The sequence below is a fragment of the Tiliqua scincoides genome, chromosome 7, assembly GCF_035046505.1.
Source record: "Tiliqua scincoides isolate rTilSci1 chromosome 7, rTilSci1.hap2, whole genome shotgun sequence".
Taxonomy (NCBI): Eukaryota; Metazoa; Chordata; class Lepidosauria; order Squamata; family Scincidae; genus Tiliqua; species Tiliqua scincoides.
Window position 1 is genome coordinate 29,767,061 of NC_089827.1, and position 14,923 is coordinate 29,781,983.

Below are 14,923 nucleotides of genomic sequence, written 5' to 3' on the forward strand. Positions count from 1 at the left end.
CCTTTTGATGGAGGCACATTACCAGTTGAGTGGTGCATTTGGCACAGCCTAGGAATTCAGAAAGTGCTCTTAGAGTGCTCTGATAAATATATATGATACTGTTATTGCAAGAGACTTCCAAGGAGGGCATGTTTCCTGGGTCAGCTCCATTCATTGCTCTATTTCAACCATTTTGGTAGACTCTGCCCCTTTCTGCCCCCTGGGGGCTGGGGGATAAGAATAGGCCCTCAGTTTGGCTGTACTTGTCATAAGAGGCGACTAAACAGCCTAAACAGTAGATGGGACTCGTTAGCCTGGGAAGGCAGCTCATCTGAGAGAAGGAAAACTCTGATCCCAAACCTCCACTGCCTTGTGGCTACATCCAGTTATGGAAAAGGCTTCAGGAGTCAACCTCGAGGCAAAATCTGGAGCCGGAGTCCCTGAGGCAGTTCATGGCTGAACACAGTCACGTTCTGGCAACTCCTGCAACACCACTGGAACCAACCATATTGGCTTCTGCCTTTCCATTGGACCATTTCAGCGACATGGAGAGGGGGGATTTGCTGCATGGGTAACAGTCTATCCTCCATAACTACTTTACCCAGGCTTCATGCACTGGAGAGGACACTCTGTTCCAGAACCACCATTCAGAGTGCGATACCATAGTCTTCCGAGGCTGAAGGATGCCAACAACAGCCCCTTTCATGAGCAGCTGGGAAGATATTTAAATCAGCATTTTAATTTTCCCCTTATTAGTGAAGGTCAGGTTAAATTGTCTTTATTATTCCTCGGGAGGGTTAAATGGAGATCCAGTAATTGCTTGACCAAAGTGACTCTGACCCTTAGCCCTGGACTTCCTTCTGCTGCTGCTAATTTTTTTTTCAAGAAAGCATCATTCATCAAGAAAGCATCTTGATTTTCATTTTAGAAAAAAAAGCCTTTTCTTGTCATCATCTGATAAATGCTGTCAATAGAAGATAGAGACCAGAGCTCAGTTGTTGTCTGGTAGTCTGTTGTTGCTGAAAGGCTCTTAGCTCCCATGAGGACATATCATTAGAGTTGCTTAATAACTTAATAAAGATCATATGGGGCCTTAAGGCAACTCATTGCTATAGTTGGCCTTCCCATAGGAAGGCAGCTCAGGGATGAGATCTTGTGTGTCTTTTCAGATAGAAATATTTCAAGGATCTCTTCAATATGAAGTGTGTCTGGAATTCTGAATGTTATGAAGCTGCCTCACAGAGTCAGGCCATTGTCTTTTCTGAAAGGCGGTCTCTCTCCAGGTTCTTTCCCATCCCTGCTTCCTGGGTCCTTTTAACTAGAAGCTGAAATTAGGGACCTTCTGCATGCAAAATACATGTTGTACCACTGAGATTGGGTCTGTCTCCTCTGAATTAGAAAAGCAAATATTTGCTTCTGTGGGTGAGCTTTGGGGTTGGATGTTGACATGGGGCTGAAATAGTCCATGATGTAGTTTTCTTGGATTGTAGCACACTCTATGAATAAAGTCTCATATACGTCCCTTAGTAAACATACCCCGGGGGAATAGGGGACTGCAGTATAGCAAGTCATACTGCAGATTTCTCCCAGAGAAGTGATACTTGGTTGCTCCTTTCCCTGATAGTTTTTAGATGCCAGGCAAAGACTGTTATATTATGGAAGATCAGTTATACCCCAGATACTTGCCTATAAGTTGATCTCACAGATAAGTTGAGGGCAGGTTTTTGAACCAGAATCATGGAATTTTCTGTGACCCTCGGATAAGTCAGGGGTTAAACTTAGGAGGGGGTGTTTGACTATAGTTTTGTCTGATTTTACCTGAGGCAAGATCCTGAAAAATAATCTACCAGTAATTGTTACCTAAGAACTGTACAGTCTCTATTTTATTAAAAATATAGTAAAGATCCTTAGATGACATTTTTATTTTTTATTTTTTAACTTTTTAAATTCTGGTCTTCACAACCTTTTTGTAAACGCTATCAGAGCAAGTGCACTGTAAACAACATACCAGCGGAACAGTGGTTCCCAACCTGGGGTACATGTACCCCCAGGGGCACCTGACAGGACCTTTAGGTGTGCTTGAAAAAGAATTGCATAATAGCAGGAAAAGGCAAGTAGTGCCCCAGAATGCCTTGCAGGGCCAGCAAGGCAGGAAATGAGGTAGCTAGTTGGCTGTGAAAGCCCCACCAGTAGCTAATTTTTGGTGATCAATTCATGTATGAACCAGTGATTGAAAACCAGCACAGTAAAAAAGCTGAAACATAACATGGAAAGTGATCAATCACGAAGAATCTCTCAGGATACTTCTGGTGTAAAACAGTGAAAAGGCATGGTCTTCACTTCTTCAAACAGAGAAAATGCTGTGATGAATACAAGAAGTATGGGGTTTTCATATAGAGGAGATGAGGGTTTATATTATTCATATTAATTACAAACATTTTTCTAATGAACATGTAGCCCAGTGCAGAGCTCAAAATGATACCCCAGAAATGATGTTATGTCTGGGCTTTTTGAAAAGTGCAAATTGGGGGAAAACCTGCCTTCTCCCCCCCAGCAGCTCACCACCCACTTTATCTGCCACCTCCCCCCAGCCAGTGGCATAGCTAAGGCATCTATCTGCTACCTGGGGTCAGAGAAGATTTTGTAGCCCTACCATGACAAAATCAAATTTAATTAAGTAAATAAATTGAAAGTGTGCCCCTTATTAGATACACTATGCTGGGGTGAAGAGGGACTGTTACTCTCCCTCTGCTAAATATAAGAGGAGCACCACTTGAAAAAGTGCCTCCTTACCAGTTAGCAGAAATGTATTGTGATACATGGAAATGAGAACTGACTCATATTAACACCTTATTGCAGTGGTTCTCGAACTTTGCAGACCCATTACAACACCTCACCTCAGTTACCCCCAAAATGGGGATGAAGATGTTATAATTATACAATAGAAACAAAAAAAAGCTGCCAGCACTCTGAGGCTGCAATCCTCACCATACTTACCTGAGAGTAATCCCCACTGTACAAAATAGGACTTACTTCTGAGTAGACCTGGTTAGGATTGTGCCCTGAGTTTGTTAGCAGCACACCTGGAGGGTTTTGGCAAGGGAGGGGGGGGAGAAGTGATGAATTTGCTGGGGGAGGGGAAGATTTTGTTTTGTGTGTATCTGCTAATTGCAAACTGATGCACACTGAGACCCAGAGACTGTTTGGCTGCAATCCTAACCTCACTTTCCTGGGAGCAAGTCCCATTGAACACAATAGGACTTACTTCTGAGTAGACCTGGCTAGGATTGTGCCTTTTGTCTTATAATAGCAGCCAACATGGGAAGTACCCCCCCCCCAAAAGGAGGCAGGAGGAAAAAGGGGAATGGCTGAAAAGGAATGGGTATTTTTATTTTTTAATCAATTTTTGGAGACAAAGCCTTTTTTTTCTTTTTTGAAGGGGGAGGAAAAAGAAAAAGGTGAAGATCATTGGTTAAGCTGACACAGACCCCAAGCCTATGTAGGTCTACTCAGAAGTCCCATTTGAGTTAATGGGGCTTACTCCCAGGAAAACATGAATAGGATTGCAGCCACACAGAGCAAGATTACAACTCACCCCCAAAGTAGATGGGGGCATGCTCACACACATACACCCCAACATGCAGCTGCCGCCCCTATTCCCCCCAGGCACGATGGAGGAATGCAGGCTGTGGCATTTGGACCCCCCCCCCCACACACACACTAAGAGCAGGCTGGGCTCCCTCCTTCCCAAGCAGAGGAAAGCGCTGCACACCTCCCAGCCTCTCCCAGTCAGCCTTCCCTCCGCACCCCCCAGCCAGCCTTCTCTCCATTTGATGGGGAGGCTCCACCACCTCCCCCCACCATGTTTCACACGCCCTCCCCACCTCACACTGCCCCACTCACCTCGTTCACAGCTGCAGAAAATCAGGAAGTCAGGAGGCAGCACGTGCAGCTAAGCTGAGCAGTTGTGGCCACCTCTCTCCCCCAGATGCCTCACAACACCCCTGGGGGCTAGCCATGCCTCCCAAGGGAGCCCTGATGCACAGATTGAATACCTCAGCCTTACTGGTTCCATGCTTTATCATAATAACATCTCATTAGCTCTCAGAACAATTTGTCTCATAGGTCAGTTTTAAGTTAAAGAAATCCACTTTTTGTTCCTTAAGGCAGTTGTGTTTTCATTTTTTGGTTAATTGACCATAACGTTTGATAGAATATAGATATTCTAATGTAGTTTTTTCATTGCATTCTGCATTAAATTACCTTTCCAATGAAATATAACATGATGGTATTATTTGTACATACCAAGATTTTCACAATTTGACCACTAATGTCAAGCTCAGCTTGTTGCCCCCCTAAAGCTTGTTGCCCGGTGTGAATGCTACCCCCTGAACCCTCTTAACTGCACCGCTGTGTCAGAGTTTGTCATGACAACTGGGTTGATTATATAATCAAATCACTTTACTGTGGACTCTCTGTAGTAAAACAAGGTTCACTGTACAATAAGTTTTTCACTTTTCAATGGGCTCACAATTGCCATCAACATGACCTCATAGGTAATAGATAAGCCAATGAACAATGCCAGTGCAAGCATTTGGTAGCATCTCAGCCAGTAGCAGCATTTTTAACACAGTGGTGGTGTTTATGGAGGGAAGGATATAGTTGATATGAATGCTGATGCAAACACAAGCCTTTTGGTAGCTTCTCAGCCAGGAGCAGTGTTTTTACCATTGTGGCTGTGTGCATGGAGGGAAGGATACAGCCTTGTAATTTGTGCTTTATAATTACCCACTGTATAAATTGATAACTATGATCCCTACAGAATGCAGAAGATACCTTTTAAATCACCTTTATAGAGGGAAATAGCTTATTCTGTGGCAGAACCTTCAGCTTCTGAGGTCTTGGAGTGAATTGGGGAAAAACAATGTGGTGTTGGATTCACAGTACAATATTTTTACAATACAATGGTATCTCTGGAGCAGATTACTTTTGTAAAGCGAGGGTGCACTGTATAATCTAGCAGAAAGCAGTCCTGCTAAACTAATGGAAATAAATATGTTTTCGTATAGTAATAGTGAAAAATACAGCTGCATACACATACTTAAGGTACAGCACTTGAGATTTGTCAGTTTGCCTTTTGGTGTACAGAAAAATTGATGTAAGGCAGAAGAGATGTGTTTCTTTGAAAAACAATTCCAGTCCCCTCCAGTTCTGCCTGTGTGATTTCCACTTTGGGGGCAGAGGCTACAGAAGGAAGGCAGTGATTCAGTTGATCCCTTAGCTGCTTTAGCAGAAATGAGAGCACCTTCGATCTGTGAAAGGTGAAAGTCTTTAACTGTTTGCTTTAAATATATAGATTTAATTTATGAAATATGTATGTCATGGCCTTTAGATATCTGCCCCAACCCTGATTTGCACAGAAAGTTAAATCTATACTTTCTCACAGAAGCCTTAAGTGCAACTGCGCATGTAGGATGGAGCCACTAGATTTTCACCCAGTGATGTTTCATAGGGTGGCAGGTGGTCTTGGCCCCTGTTACCATAGTGATCATGTGGCACTGCTCTGCCTAGCTTGATGGCACTGTGCAGCAGTAGGTGAGGCTGTGAAGCTGCCTGGCCTTTCAAAAACAGCACAGTTTGGGGAAGGAAGTTGCAGGATGAAACCCGAACTATTGGGCATGTTACCTACTAGTGGGCACAGCTGCTGTCTCTAGTCTCCAGAGTGATGCTTTCAAAACTAGTACTTGCTGCACCTCCCTGCCCTGTACCCCAAAAGAATGGAAAAACCCTAACTTCAATGGAGGCATTTCTAAATACAGTATAGCAATATTTTTGTCCCAAAGATTGATAATTTTGTTCATACTCTGCAGATCTATTGTACTGGCAATGCTAAAGCCTGCTGAGAGCTACTATAGCTTAGTGGCCTATTATTAATTTTAGAAGTGGCAAACCTGAGTCTTAATTGTCAGGCTTCCAGTAAGAGGTTATGTGATGGAGTATACCTCCGTAAAATGAAACATTCCTGCATATACAGTAGAAGCATGTTGGGCATAAAGCTATGCTAGAATTCTCCTCCTGGATATTGAATGTTCTGTGTACAGGGTTTCTGTTTTGAATTATCATTGGGACTTGTGAGCTCCCAACCTGTGACTGAAGTGACGCAGGCCAGTCACAAGTTTACAACTCCCAACTGAGAACTAGACCTAACAAACTGGGGCTGCTAGTCAAGAAGTCTCATGGGGAAATAATACAGATTTTACTCATGGGGTGATTATAATTCTTGCAACAAAGTAATGTATAAAAGGCTTTGAGCCATGAGGGAAAGCGATATAAATGAAGTATTTAGTGGCTTAGGGATAAGAAAATCACATACATATATTGGCTTGTTAATGTATGCCAACCAAGTCCAGCCTTCTGGCGCTGGCACCGAACCTCAAGCACCAGATCAGGCACATTCTTCGTTGATATCAGAGATGGTGGGAGCTCAGTCACCCTCCGTCTGCATACCCCCCCTAACTGGAGCAGCTGAGCCTATGGATAGCTCTCCTTCTGAAGCCTTTAAGCCTGTGCTGATGAATGAATCAGCCAGTGAGGTGGACTATCTCAATAGAGTGGGTTTGCTGTGCCATTCAACTAACTCGGAGGAGGTCTTGCATCATGTTGTGGCTATCCAACAATTGCCTAGGGACTCAGCCCAGGTCTTGTCGTCTTCCCCAAGTTGATCACAGCCTAATATGAACTCCTTATCTAAAGCCCTGGATGGGGTACCATCAGGGGCAACGTCTGCTGTTCCCTGCGATGAGGAATTGGAATCAGCTGTTGAGTCCTGTAAAGCTTTGCCAGAGATTCCTGGCTCCCACCTACCCAGGTTCCTTGGGGACATAGAAGTGAATGGCCAAAATTCAGGTTCAGCTAACTCAATTACTACTGACCTCCCAATGCATTTACCTACTGATGACCATTCACTCATTCCAAGGGCGCTCCCAGCCCCCAAAGGCCCCTTGTCAATGGAACAAGGCCCTAGGGCAGATCCTCCTGCACTGGTGGCTAAAGATCTGATAATGGAATTACAGCTGGAGGGGGATGACATTGTGGAGGGTGCCATCAGCGCCTTTAAGGAACTCACAAGACCAGAACAATTAAATATTATCAGATCCCTGGACAGGGTTAAAGCAGAACTTCTCAATTATAATACGGAAACTTTGACCTATGAAATCCATCCTCTGACCCTTCCAGTGCCAGCATCTGCTCTTCAATCTGCTTCAGAAGTAGCCACTGAGGCAATTCCCGTCCCTTATTCCGGGGATTTTACACCATCCCCTGTGACCAACTTAGCTCTGAGTAGCTACATGTCTCATCATCCTTCTGGTGCTGAGTGTCCATCAGGAAGCAAAGATTGACTAATTAATGCTTCTCCAGCCCCTGCTACTTCTTCCCAACTAAGAATTCTTTCCTGGAACATTGCAGGGTGGAAGAATAAGAAAAATGACAGCAGTTTCTTAAGCTATCTCAGAACGTTTGATATTATTCTGTTGCAGGAGACATGGGTTGTGGACCATCTGTACATCCCTGGCTACAAGGCTTTTGCAGTACCTGCAACTAAACCCACCTCTAATGGTCGTCCTTCAGTGGGTTTAGCCAGCCTTGTACTGAAGCGGTTTAAGTCTTGCCCTTTAGACATCCTTCCAGGTTGTTGTAAGATACAAGCACTGAGGGTGTCTTTTGCAGACATTGACTTAATCTGCGTCAACACCTATATTCCTCCTTTGCTTAGTAGCTTACAAAGGACCCAGCTCTGGAATGATCTATTGACTTGTATGAATAAGCTTAAAAGGGCCCACCCCCATGCTGAAATTCTTTTGCTGGGTGATTTAAATTCGAGGGTGGGGAACTCAGCGGAAATCTTCCGCAGGGCCTGGGATGTGGATGATGACAGCTCCCTCCCCCCCATTTGTGCACTAAGCAGGTGGTCCAAAGATGCACACTATAATGCCAACGGTTTGGCCCTTGCTAAGTTTTCCATTACCACTAACATGATTTGGCTTAATGGTCTAAAAGAATTCCCCAATGCTGATGAATTTACTTTTGTATCCTCTCGTGGCGCCAGCGTTGTGGATTACATTTTGGTATCCACTAAAATGAAGCACCATGTGAAGGATTTTACCATTGGGGATGTAACCTATAGTAACCATTTACCTTTAATCTTGGTCCTTGACCTCCATTCTGGGAGTGTTCCATCACAAGCTGAGGTAGAGCCAAATCTAGAGTGTAGGTATAAAATTGTGGCTAACAGTGCTCTTTCTTCAAACTTCCATCGTTTATGTACGGAACCAGCAAGCAGAGTTTTTTTATTGGCCATTCGACAGGACTCTGATCCCTTTATTCAAATCAAATCCTTTGAAGGTTTTATTGGATACATTTTTAAGGCCCTGAGTACCAGGCCCATGTCAGTTAAGACATGTAGTGCTTTTGACAAAAAGGATTGGTTTGACAGTGAATGTAGGGATCTTAAGATGTGTATCAGGACTTCTTATTTAGATTTTAGAAAGTACAACGACCCCAGTTGTTTAGTTAAACTCTCCATTCTCAAAAAACAACTCAGAGTTTTATTGACAGAGAAAAAGAAAAAGTTTGTTTTAACTCAATGGAACAAGCTGCATCAAGCGATTCAACACAAAAATAATAAACAATTTTGGGCAGTTGTAGCGGGTTCATGTAGATCAGAAACATACGACCCTGCTATTATCCCTTCGTCCACATGGGTTCAACACTTTACAGATCTTTTTTATGATAAGAGCAAATCCCCGGACACCAACCCAGACTTTACCTCTGTGGATCTACCTATCTGGCCTCCTGTGACCCCTGATGAAATTAAAGAGCTAATTATGCAATTGAAGCCAGGGAAGGCCGCAGGGCCAGATGAAATACCACCCGAGCTTTTAAAAGGTGACACAGAATGGTGGGCCCAGTTACTTGCCCACTTTTTTACAATGATCGACAGCTCTGGCCTATTACCCAATGCCTGGCTTACAGCAACAGTCGTGTCTATTCATAAAAAGGGTGACCCTACCATACCAGGAAACTTTCGGCCTGTTAGTTTGCTTTCTGTACTAGGTAAGATCTATGCTAAATATCTTTGCAATAAACTCACTCTCTGGGTTACTTCGCAAGGCATCTTAGGCCCCGAGCAATCTGGCTTCTGTCGGGGCAAATCAACTTTGGATAATTGCCTGATCCTGTCTCATTTGGCCTATAAGCAGGTCAGGATATGTAAGGCTCGTCTTTATGTAGCCTTCCTTGATTTGAAAGGTGCCTTTGATTCTGTGGATAGGGAGCTTCTTTGGGCCAAGTTGGAAGACATGGGGATTGATAAAAGATTACTGCTGCTGATTAGGTCCCTCCATCTAAATACCTCGTGCAGGGTTAGATGCTCCTGGAGGGGGAATCTAACTCACTCCATCATCACTAACAAAGGGGTCAAACAGGGCTGTGTCTTGGCCCCCATGCTTTTCAATCTATTTCTAAATGATCTTGCCCCTTCCCTGAAGGAAGTAGATGGCCATTGTCCAAAGCTTGGTGCAAGCCAAGTGCCGCTACTACTGTACGCGGATGATGCAGTACTGATATCTCGTACTAGGATTGGCCTGAAACGCCTGCTCAGTCGTGCCACAGAGTATTTTTTGACCAACAAATTGCAGATCAATTATGCTAAATCTAAGATAATGATATTTGCTAACAGATGGAAAGCTTTTAAGTGGTCTTGTAATGGCAACAAAATGGAACAGGTTAAGCATTTCAAGTACCTGGGTATCAACTTCCATTACAGACTCACTTGGGCTTTTCATTGCAAGGCAGTGCAGAACGCATCCAAACTAGCTTCCTCAGCCATTTCCCGTTTCTTTTTCACCTGCGGAAATGGTTATGTTCCGGCTGCTCTGGAGGCGTTTAAGGGAAAGGTTCTTTCCCAGGTTCTTTATGGTTCTCCTGTCTGGTATAAGGTTATTAACCAACCACTAGAACGCGTCCAAGCCTCCTTTTTACGGAAGATTTTGGGCTTACCCAGGTGCATTCCCTACTCGGTCCTGTGTCTCGAGGTGGGGTTAATTCGACTAAGGACTACTGTATGGTTAAGACTTCTGAAATTTTGGTTTAGGATTTTATTTAACCCCACCTCTTCTGATCGAATGCAACAATTATTATCGGATCCAGTCCTGCCTATTGAGATCACTGATCTTCTAACTAAAATTAAGTCAATAGGGCTGGACACTGAAGAGTTAGGTATGATTAGTTGTGATGCAGCTTACAGAATTGTCAAAGGAAGAATTCTGGATATTGAACAACAAGAGCTGTTTAGTGCTGCCAGAACCACATGTTCTCCACTCCATCTTCATATTCCAGTCAGTTTTGGGAAACCGGCCTCCTTCTTTTACCACCTGGTGTGCCCACGGGCCCGGAGAGCTTTTACACTGGCAAGGTGTAACGCTCTTCCATCAGCCTTGTTAACGGGCAGGTTCAGCGGTATCCCCTACTTAGAGAGGAAATGCAAGTGTGGTAGGGATTGCGTTGAGACTTTAATGCATACCTTTTTTTACTGCCCGCTACATGTTGTGTCACGCAAGAAATTTCTAGGTCCATTGCTAGCTAGGATGCAGGGCTGGGAGGATTCAACCATGCTTCAGTCTCTCCTTTCCACTCCTGATCCTGAGACTCTGGATAAGGTTGCTTCCTTTTTATCTGGGGTAATAGCCAGGCAGAGCCCTGGGACTCTGGGCAGTGACTGATGTTTATGCTTATGTTGTGTTGTCTTTGTACATTCTTGTTCTGTTCTGTTCTTTCTCTGTATTTTATGCCAATAAAGGTCTTACTGAACTGAACTGAATGTATGCCAACTTGTATGCTGTTAGCTAGCAGGTGCTCAAGCTTATTCTTTAGATTCTGTGTCTCTAGGGCTGCCAAACCAAGCTGTAATTGATAACTTCTGATCTTGATTGAGCAGATAGCAACAGATAGTCATTTCTCTCTAACAGTCAAGCTATCACCATGAGTTTAACTTCAAGCAAATGCATTGTCCAGGGTTTTCCAACTGGACAAAATGACAACCTGGTATTTGATTTGCTGCTAAACAAAGACCAGATGTTACTTCTCCCAAAATGCTCAGAGGAGTGAGGGGATTCCTGAACTTCAGACATTCTTGTTGTAGCTGAATGGCCCACTTCACTCACTGGCAAAACAGCAATATGCATGCATTATTTTACTGCTATGTTCATTCTCTGTTTTGATGCAATTATGATTTAAACAATGGTGATGAATACCATAAAATAAAATGCTGTATGTTAAACATTACATTTTTCTGTTAACATTTTTCTGTTAACATTTTTCTGTTAATTCAAGGCACAATATTGCATAGCATTCTTTGAGCATTATCCTCGCATCCATTTTGGGGTCTTGGAAATACTGTAGCAGGGTGAGAGAGGCTTCCTGTCTGATTTCACCCATCCCAGAAATGCTAATTTAAAAATGCATGTGCATAATCACAGCATATTTCCATACTCAGCATATTTCCATATATTTCCATAATATACACAACATATTTCCATACTTCCATACATATTTCCACAGCATATTTCCATAAGAGCTTAAATTAAAACAGATGTTCTTTCAACTGTCTTTGGAGTATGGCTTGATAAGTTAATTATGAAAAATTCAGTAAAAAGCCCAGTACTTATGCTCTTTCCCTGTCTCGTGTTCAGTGTAATTGAACGTGAGGATTGAGGACAGGGTTTCAAGCCAAAGTGCTTTTAAGAATTTGTTTAATTGTCTGTAAAAGGAGAATTAAATAAGGTTGAACTGCTAAATTTATAATTCTGTTAAATGCATGAGCCAAAGTGCTACATGTCAGTGTGACTTGGAGTTGGAAGTGTGAGATTAATAGAGCTAATTGTGGTGTTGTTGCAAAGCAACTCCACTTAATAATGCCAACATGCCTAGAATTTTTTAGTAAGTTTTCCACTCTGAGATTCATTTCCTGCTTCATTTTCTAGGTGTTAAATGCTGTTCTATGTGTGTATTCAGAGATGTAAGTCTCATTGAGCTTATTGTAACTTACTTCCAAGTAAACGTGGATAGAATTGTAGCCTAAGGTTTCACATACAGGGCTATGTATTGATATTGTATTGTATTTTTGATAGGGGCTATAGTCAGAAGTTATACTGCCACTTTGCATTCCTGTGGGAATGTTTTGCTTTATTTCATCTTATTTCTATCCCAACATATCACTGGATAGTCCCAAGGTGGCTAACAGAAGTTTAAAACAATTTACAATAGAATAAACTCAAGTAATTGAAAACAGGAAAAAAAAGTCACTCCAGCAGTCACAGGTAGAGGAAGTGGTAACAAGTCAAAAGCTTGGTTGAATAGGTGTGTCTTGAATACTTTTTACAAGCTAAGTGATGGGGGACATCCCTACCAATGCAGGCAACCCCACATCAGGAAGGCTGTCCTGGTGAAGGCTCTGTCCCGCCTGCACAGCATTTGAGCACAGTTCAGTGACGGCATCCGTGGCAGAGCGTTTTCAAAGATTCTTACGATCATATGGCAGAAGGTGGTCCTAAAGGTAGTGAGGGTGTAAACGATATAGCTGTCTTTAAAGACCATGAACCAGATCCAGAAATGGGAGGGAAGCCAGTATTGTTTCTGCACGTTGGGTGTAATACACTCTTTCTGCATGGCTCCTATCAGCAGTCTCAACTTACAGCATTTGCAGGTTCCAAATACAGTACAGGTCCAGCCTTGTTATACATGGATTTGACTCAACACGCATGGCCCCTGCAATGAGAAGGAATGTGCTGATCCCTGGAGAAGGGAAAAAATGCACCCCTTTAAAATCACAGTTTTAAAAACTACTTTTTACTGTTGCAGAGAGACAGTCATACAAGTGATTACAGGTATAACTGAAGTATCCACAGATTTTTCTATCTCAAAGCTGATGAGAAGGGCCCTTTAAATTAAAGGGAAACAGTCTTTTTATAATGCCAGAGAGGGCAGCTGGCTGACAATCCATCAATCATTCCCTCTGCAGGCTTCACTCCTCCTGTCCCCCTGAGCATGTGAAAGAAGGCTAAATGGCAGTGATGATCACATTCTCCATTCTTTCCCCCTTGATGGGGCTCCTGGTGAAGGGAAGAATTGCTACCTCCTAGTGAAGCCTAAGTGCATGGAGAGAAACTGATGGCCTGTGTGTGCATTACAACGGTCAGCAAGACTGTTTTTAAATCACCAGAGCAAAGAGACTTCTTTTTAAATTGACTTGCTATAGTACGTTTTTTGGCATCCAAGTGAGTTCTTGGAACAGAACCCTTGCAAATAATGAGACTGAACCTGTACTTTTCCAGTATATACGCCACACATGGACTACACTGCAGTACTCAAACAGATGTGTGATCAAAGCATACATCAGATCTGCTTTCTCAAGGAGGGGCTGCAGATGTAACACCAGCTGAAGCTGCACAAAGCTTCAGCTACTTTCTGCCCCTTTAGTAGCAGGATTGGGTCCAGGAGTGCCCACTAACGGTGCACTGCTCTTTTAGAGGAAGTTCTGGCAATTGAGAACAGCCTGAACTCCAATTTTGAGCTGTCTGTGACAGAGCAGGAGAGAGATCTTGGGGTGTTGGTGCACAGCTCAATGAAAGTATTAACCCAATGTGCAACTGCAGTGAAGAAGGCTAATTCCGTGCTTGGGATCATTAGAAAAGTTATTGAGAATAAGATGGCTAATATTATAATGCCATTGTACATTGCCTGGAGTATTGAATCCAGTTCTGGTTGCCACATCTCAGAAAGGATATACAGGTGCAACCTTGTTATGCACAGATTTTTTATACATGGATTTGACTCAGCACAAATGGCCACTGCAAATGAGAAGGAACGTGCTGATCCCTGGAGAAGGGGGAAATGCATCTCTTTAAAGTCACAGTTTAAAAAACTGCTTTTCTTACTTTGTAGAGAGACAGTCATGCAAGCAGTCATTCCATTCTTCAGCTGAGTCAGGCAAAGGCAAGGGGTCCTTTGCATTTCTAATTGCTGACTTCCTGTCTACAGCAGTAAGAAAAGCTGTTTTTAAACCACAATTGTAAAGAGACACACTTTTTAATTTTTTAAAAATTGCTTTTATTTAACACATTTTATGGTATCAGCAGGGAGTCCTAGAATCAGACCCCTGGGAATGTCGAGACACAACCTTATTAGGAGCAATGGAGAGGCAAGAAACCTGGAAGTGGGTCTTTAAATCTATTTTTCCACTGTTTTATCCACTAGGGGTTCTGGAACTGAACCCTAGTGGATAACGAGACATGATTTGTGGTAGAAATGGAAAAGGTGCAAAAGAGAGCGACTAAGATGATTACGGGGCTGGGGCACCTTCCTTATGAGGAAAGGCTACGGCATTTGGGCCTCTTCAGCCTAGAAAAGAGACGCCTGAGGGGGGACATGATTGAGACATGCAAAATTATGTGAGGGGTGGATAGAAAGAAGCTCTTTCCCCTCTCATGTGATACCAGAACTAGGGGACATCCACTAAAATTGAGTATTGGAAAAGTTAGGACAGACAGAAGAAAATATTTCTATACCCAGCATGTAATTAGTCTGTGAAACTCCCTGTCCCAGGAAGCAGTGATGGCATCTTGCCTAGATGCTTTTAAGAGGGGATTAGAAAAATTTCTGGAGGAGAAGTCCATCATGGGTTACAAGTCATGATAGGTATGTGCAAGCTCCTGATTTTAGGCTACCTCAGAATGCCAGCTGCAGCAGAGGGCACCAGGATGCAGGTTGTGTCTTGTTCTCTTGTGTGCTACCTGAAGCACTTGGTGGGCCACTGTGAGATATAGGAAGCTGGACTTGATGAGCCTTTGACCTTATCCAGCAGAGCTCTTCTTATGTTAATTCCTGG

The 14,923-nt window shown here is 43.1% G+C and overlaps 1 protein-coding gene across 1 annotated transcript in view; it reads left to right on the forward strand.

Annotated features, from left to right (window-relative positions):
- The window catches only part of CHCHD3 (coiled-coil-helix-coiled-coil-helix domain containing 3), a 299,145-nt gene that overhangs the window by 224,387 nt on the left and 59,835 nt on the right, over positions 1-14,923 (forward strand). The window lies entirely within an intron of this gene.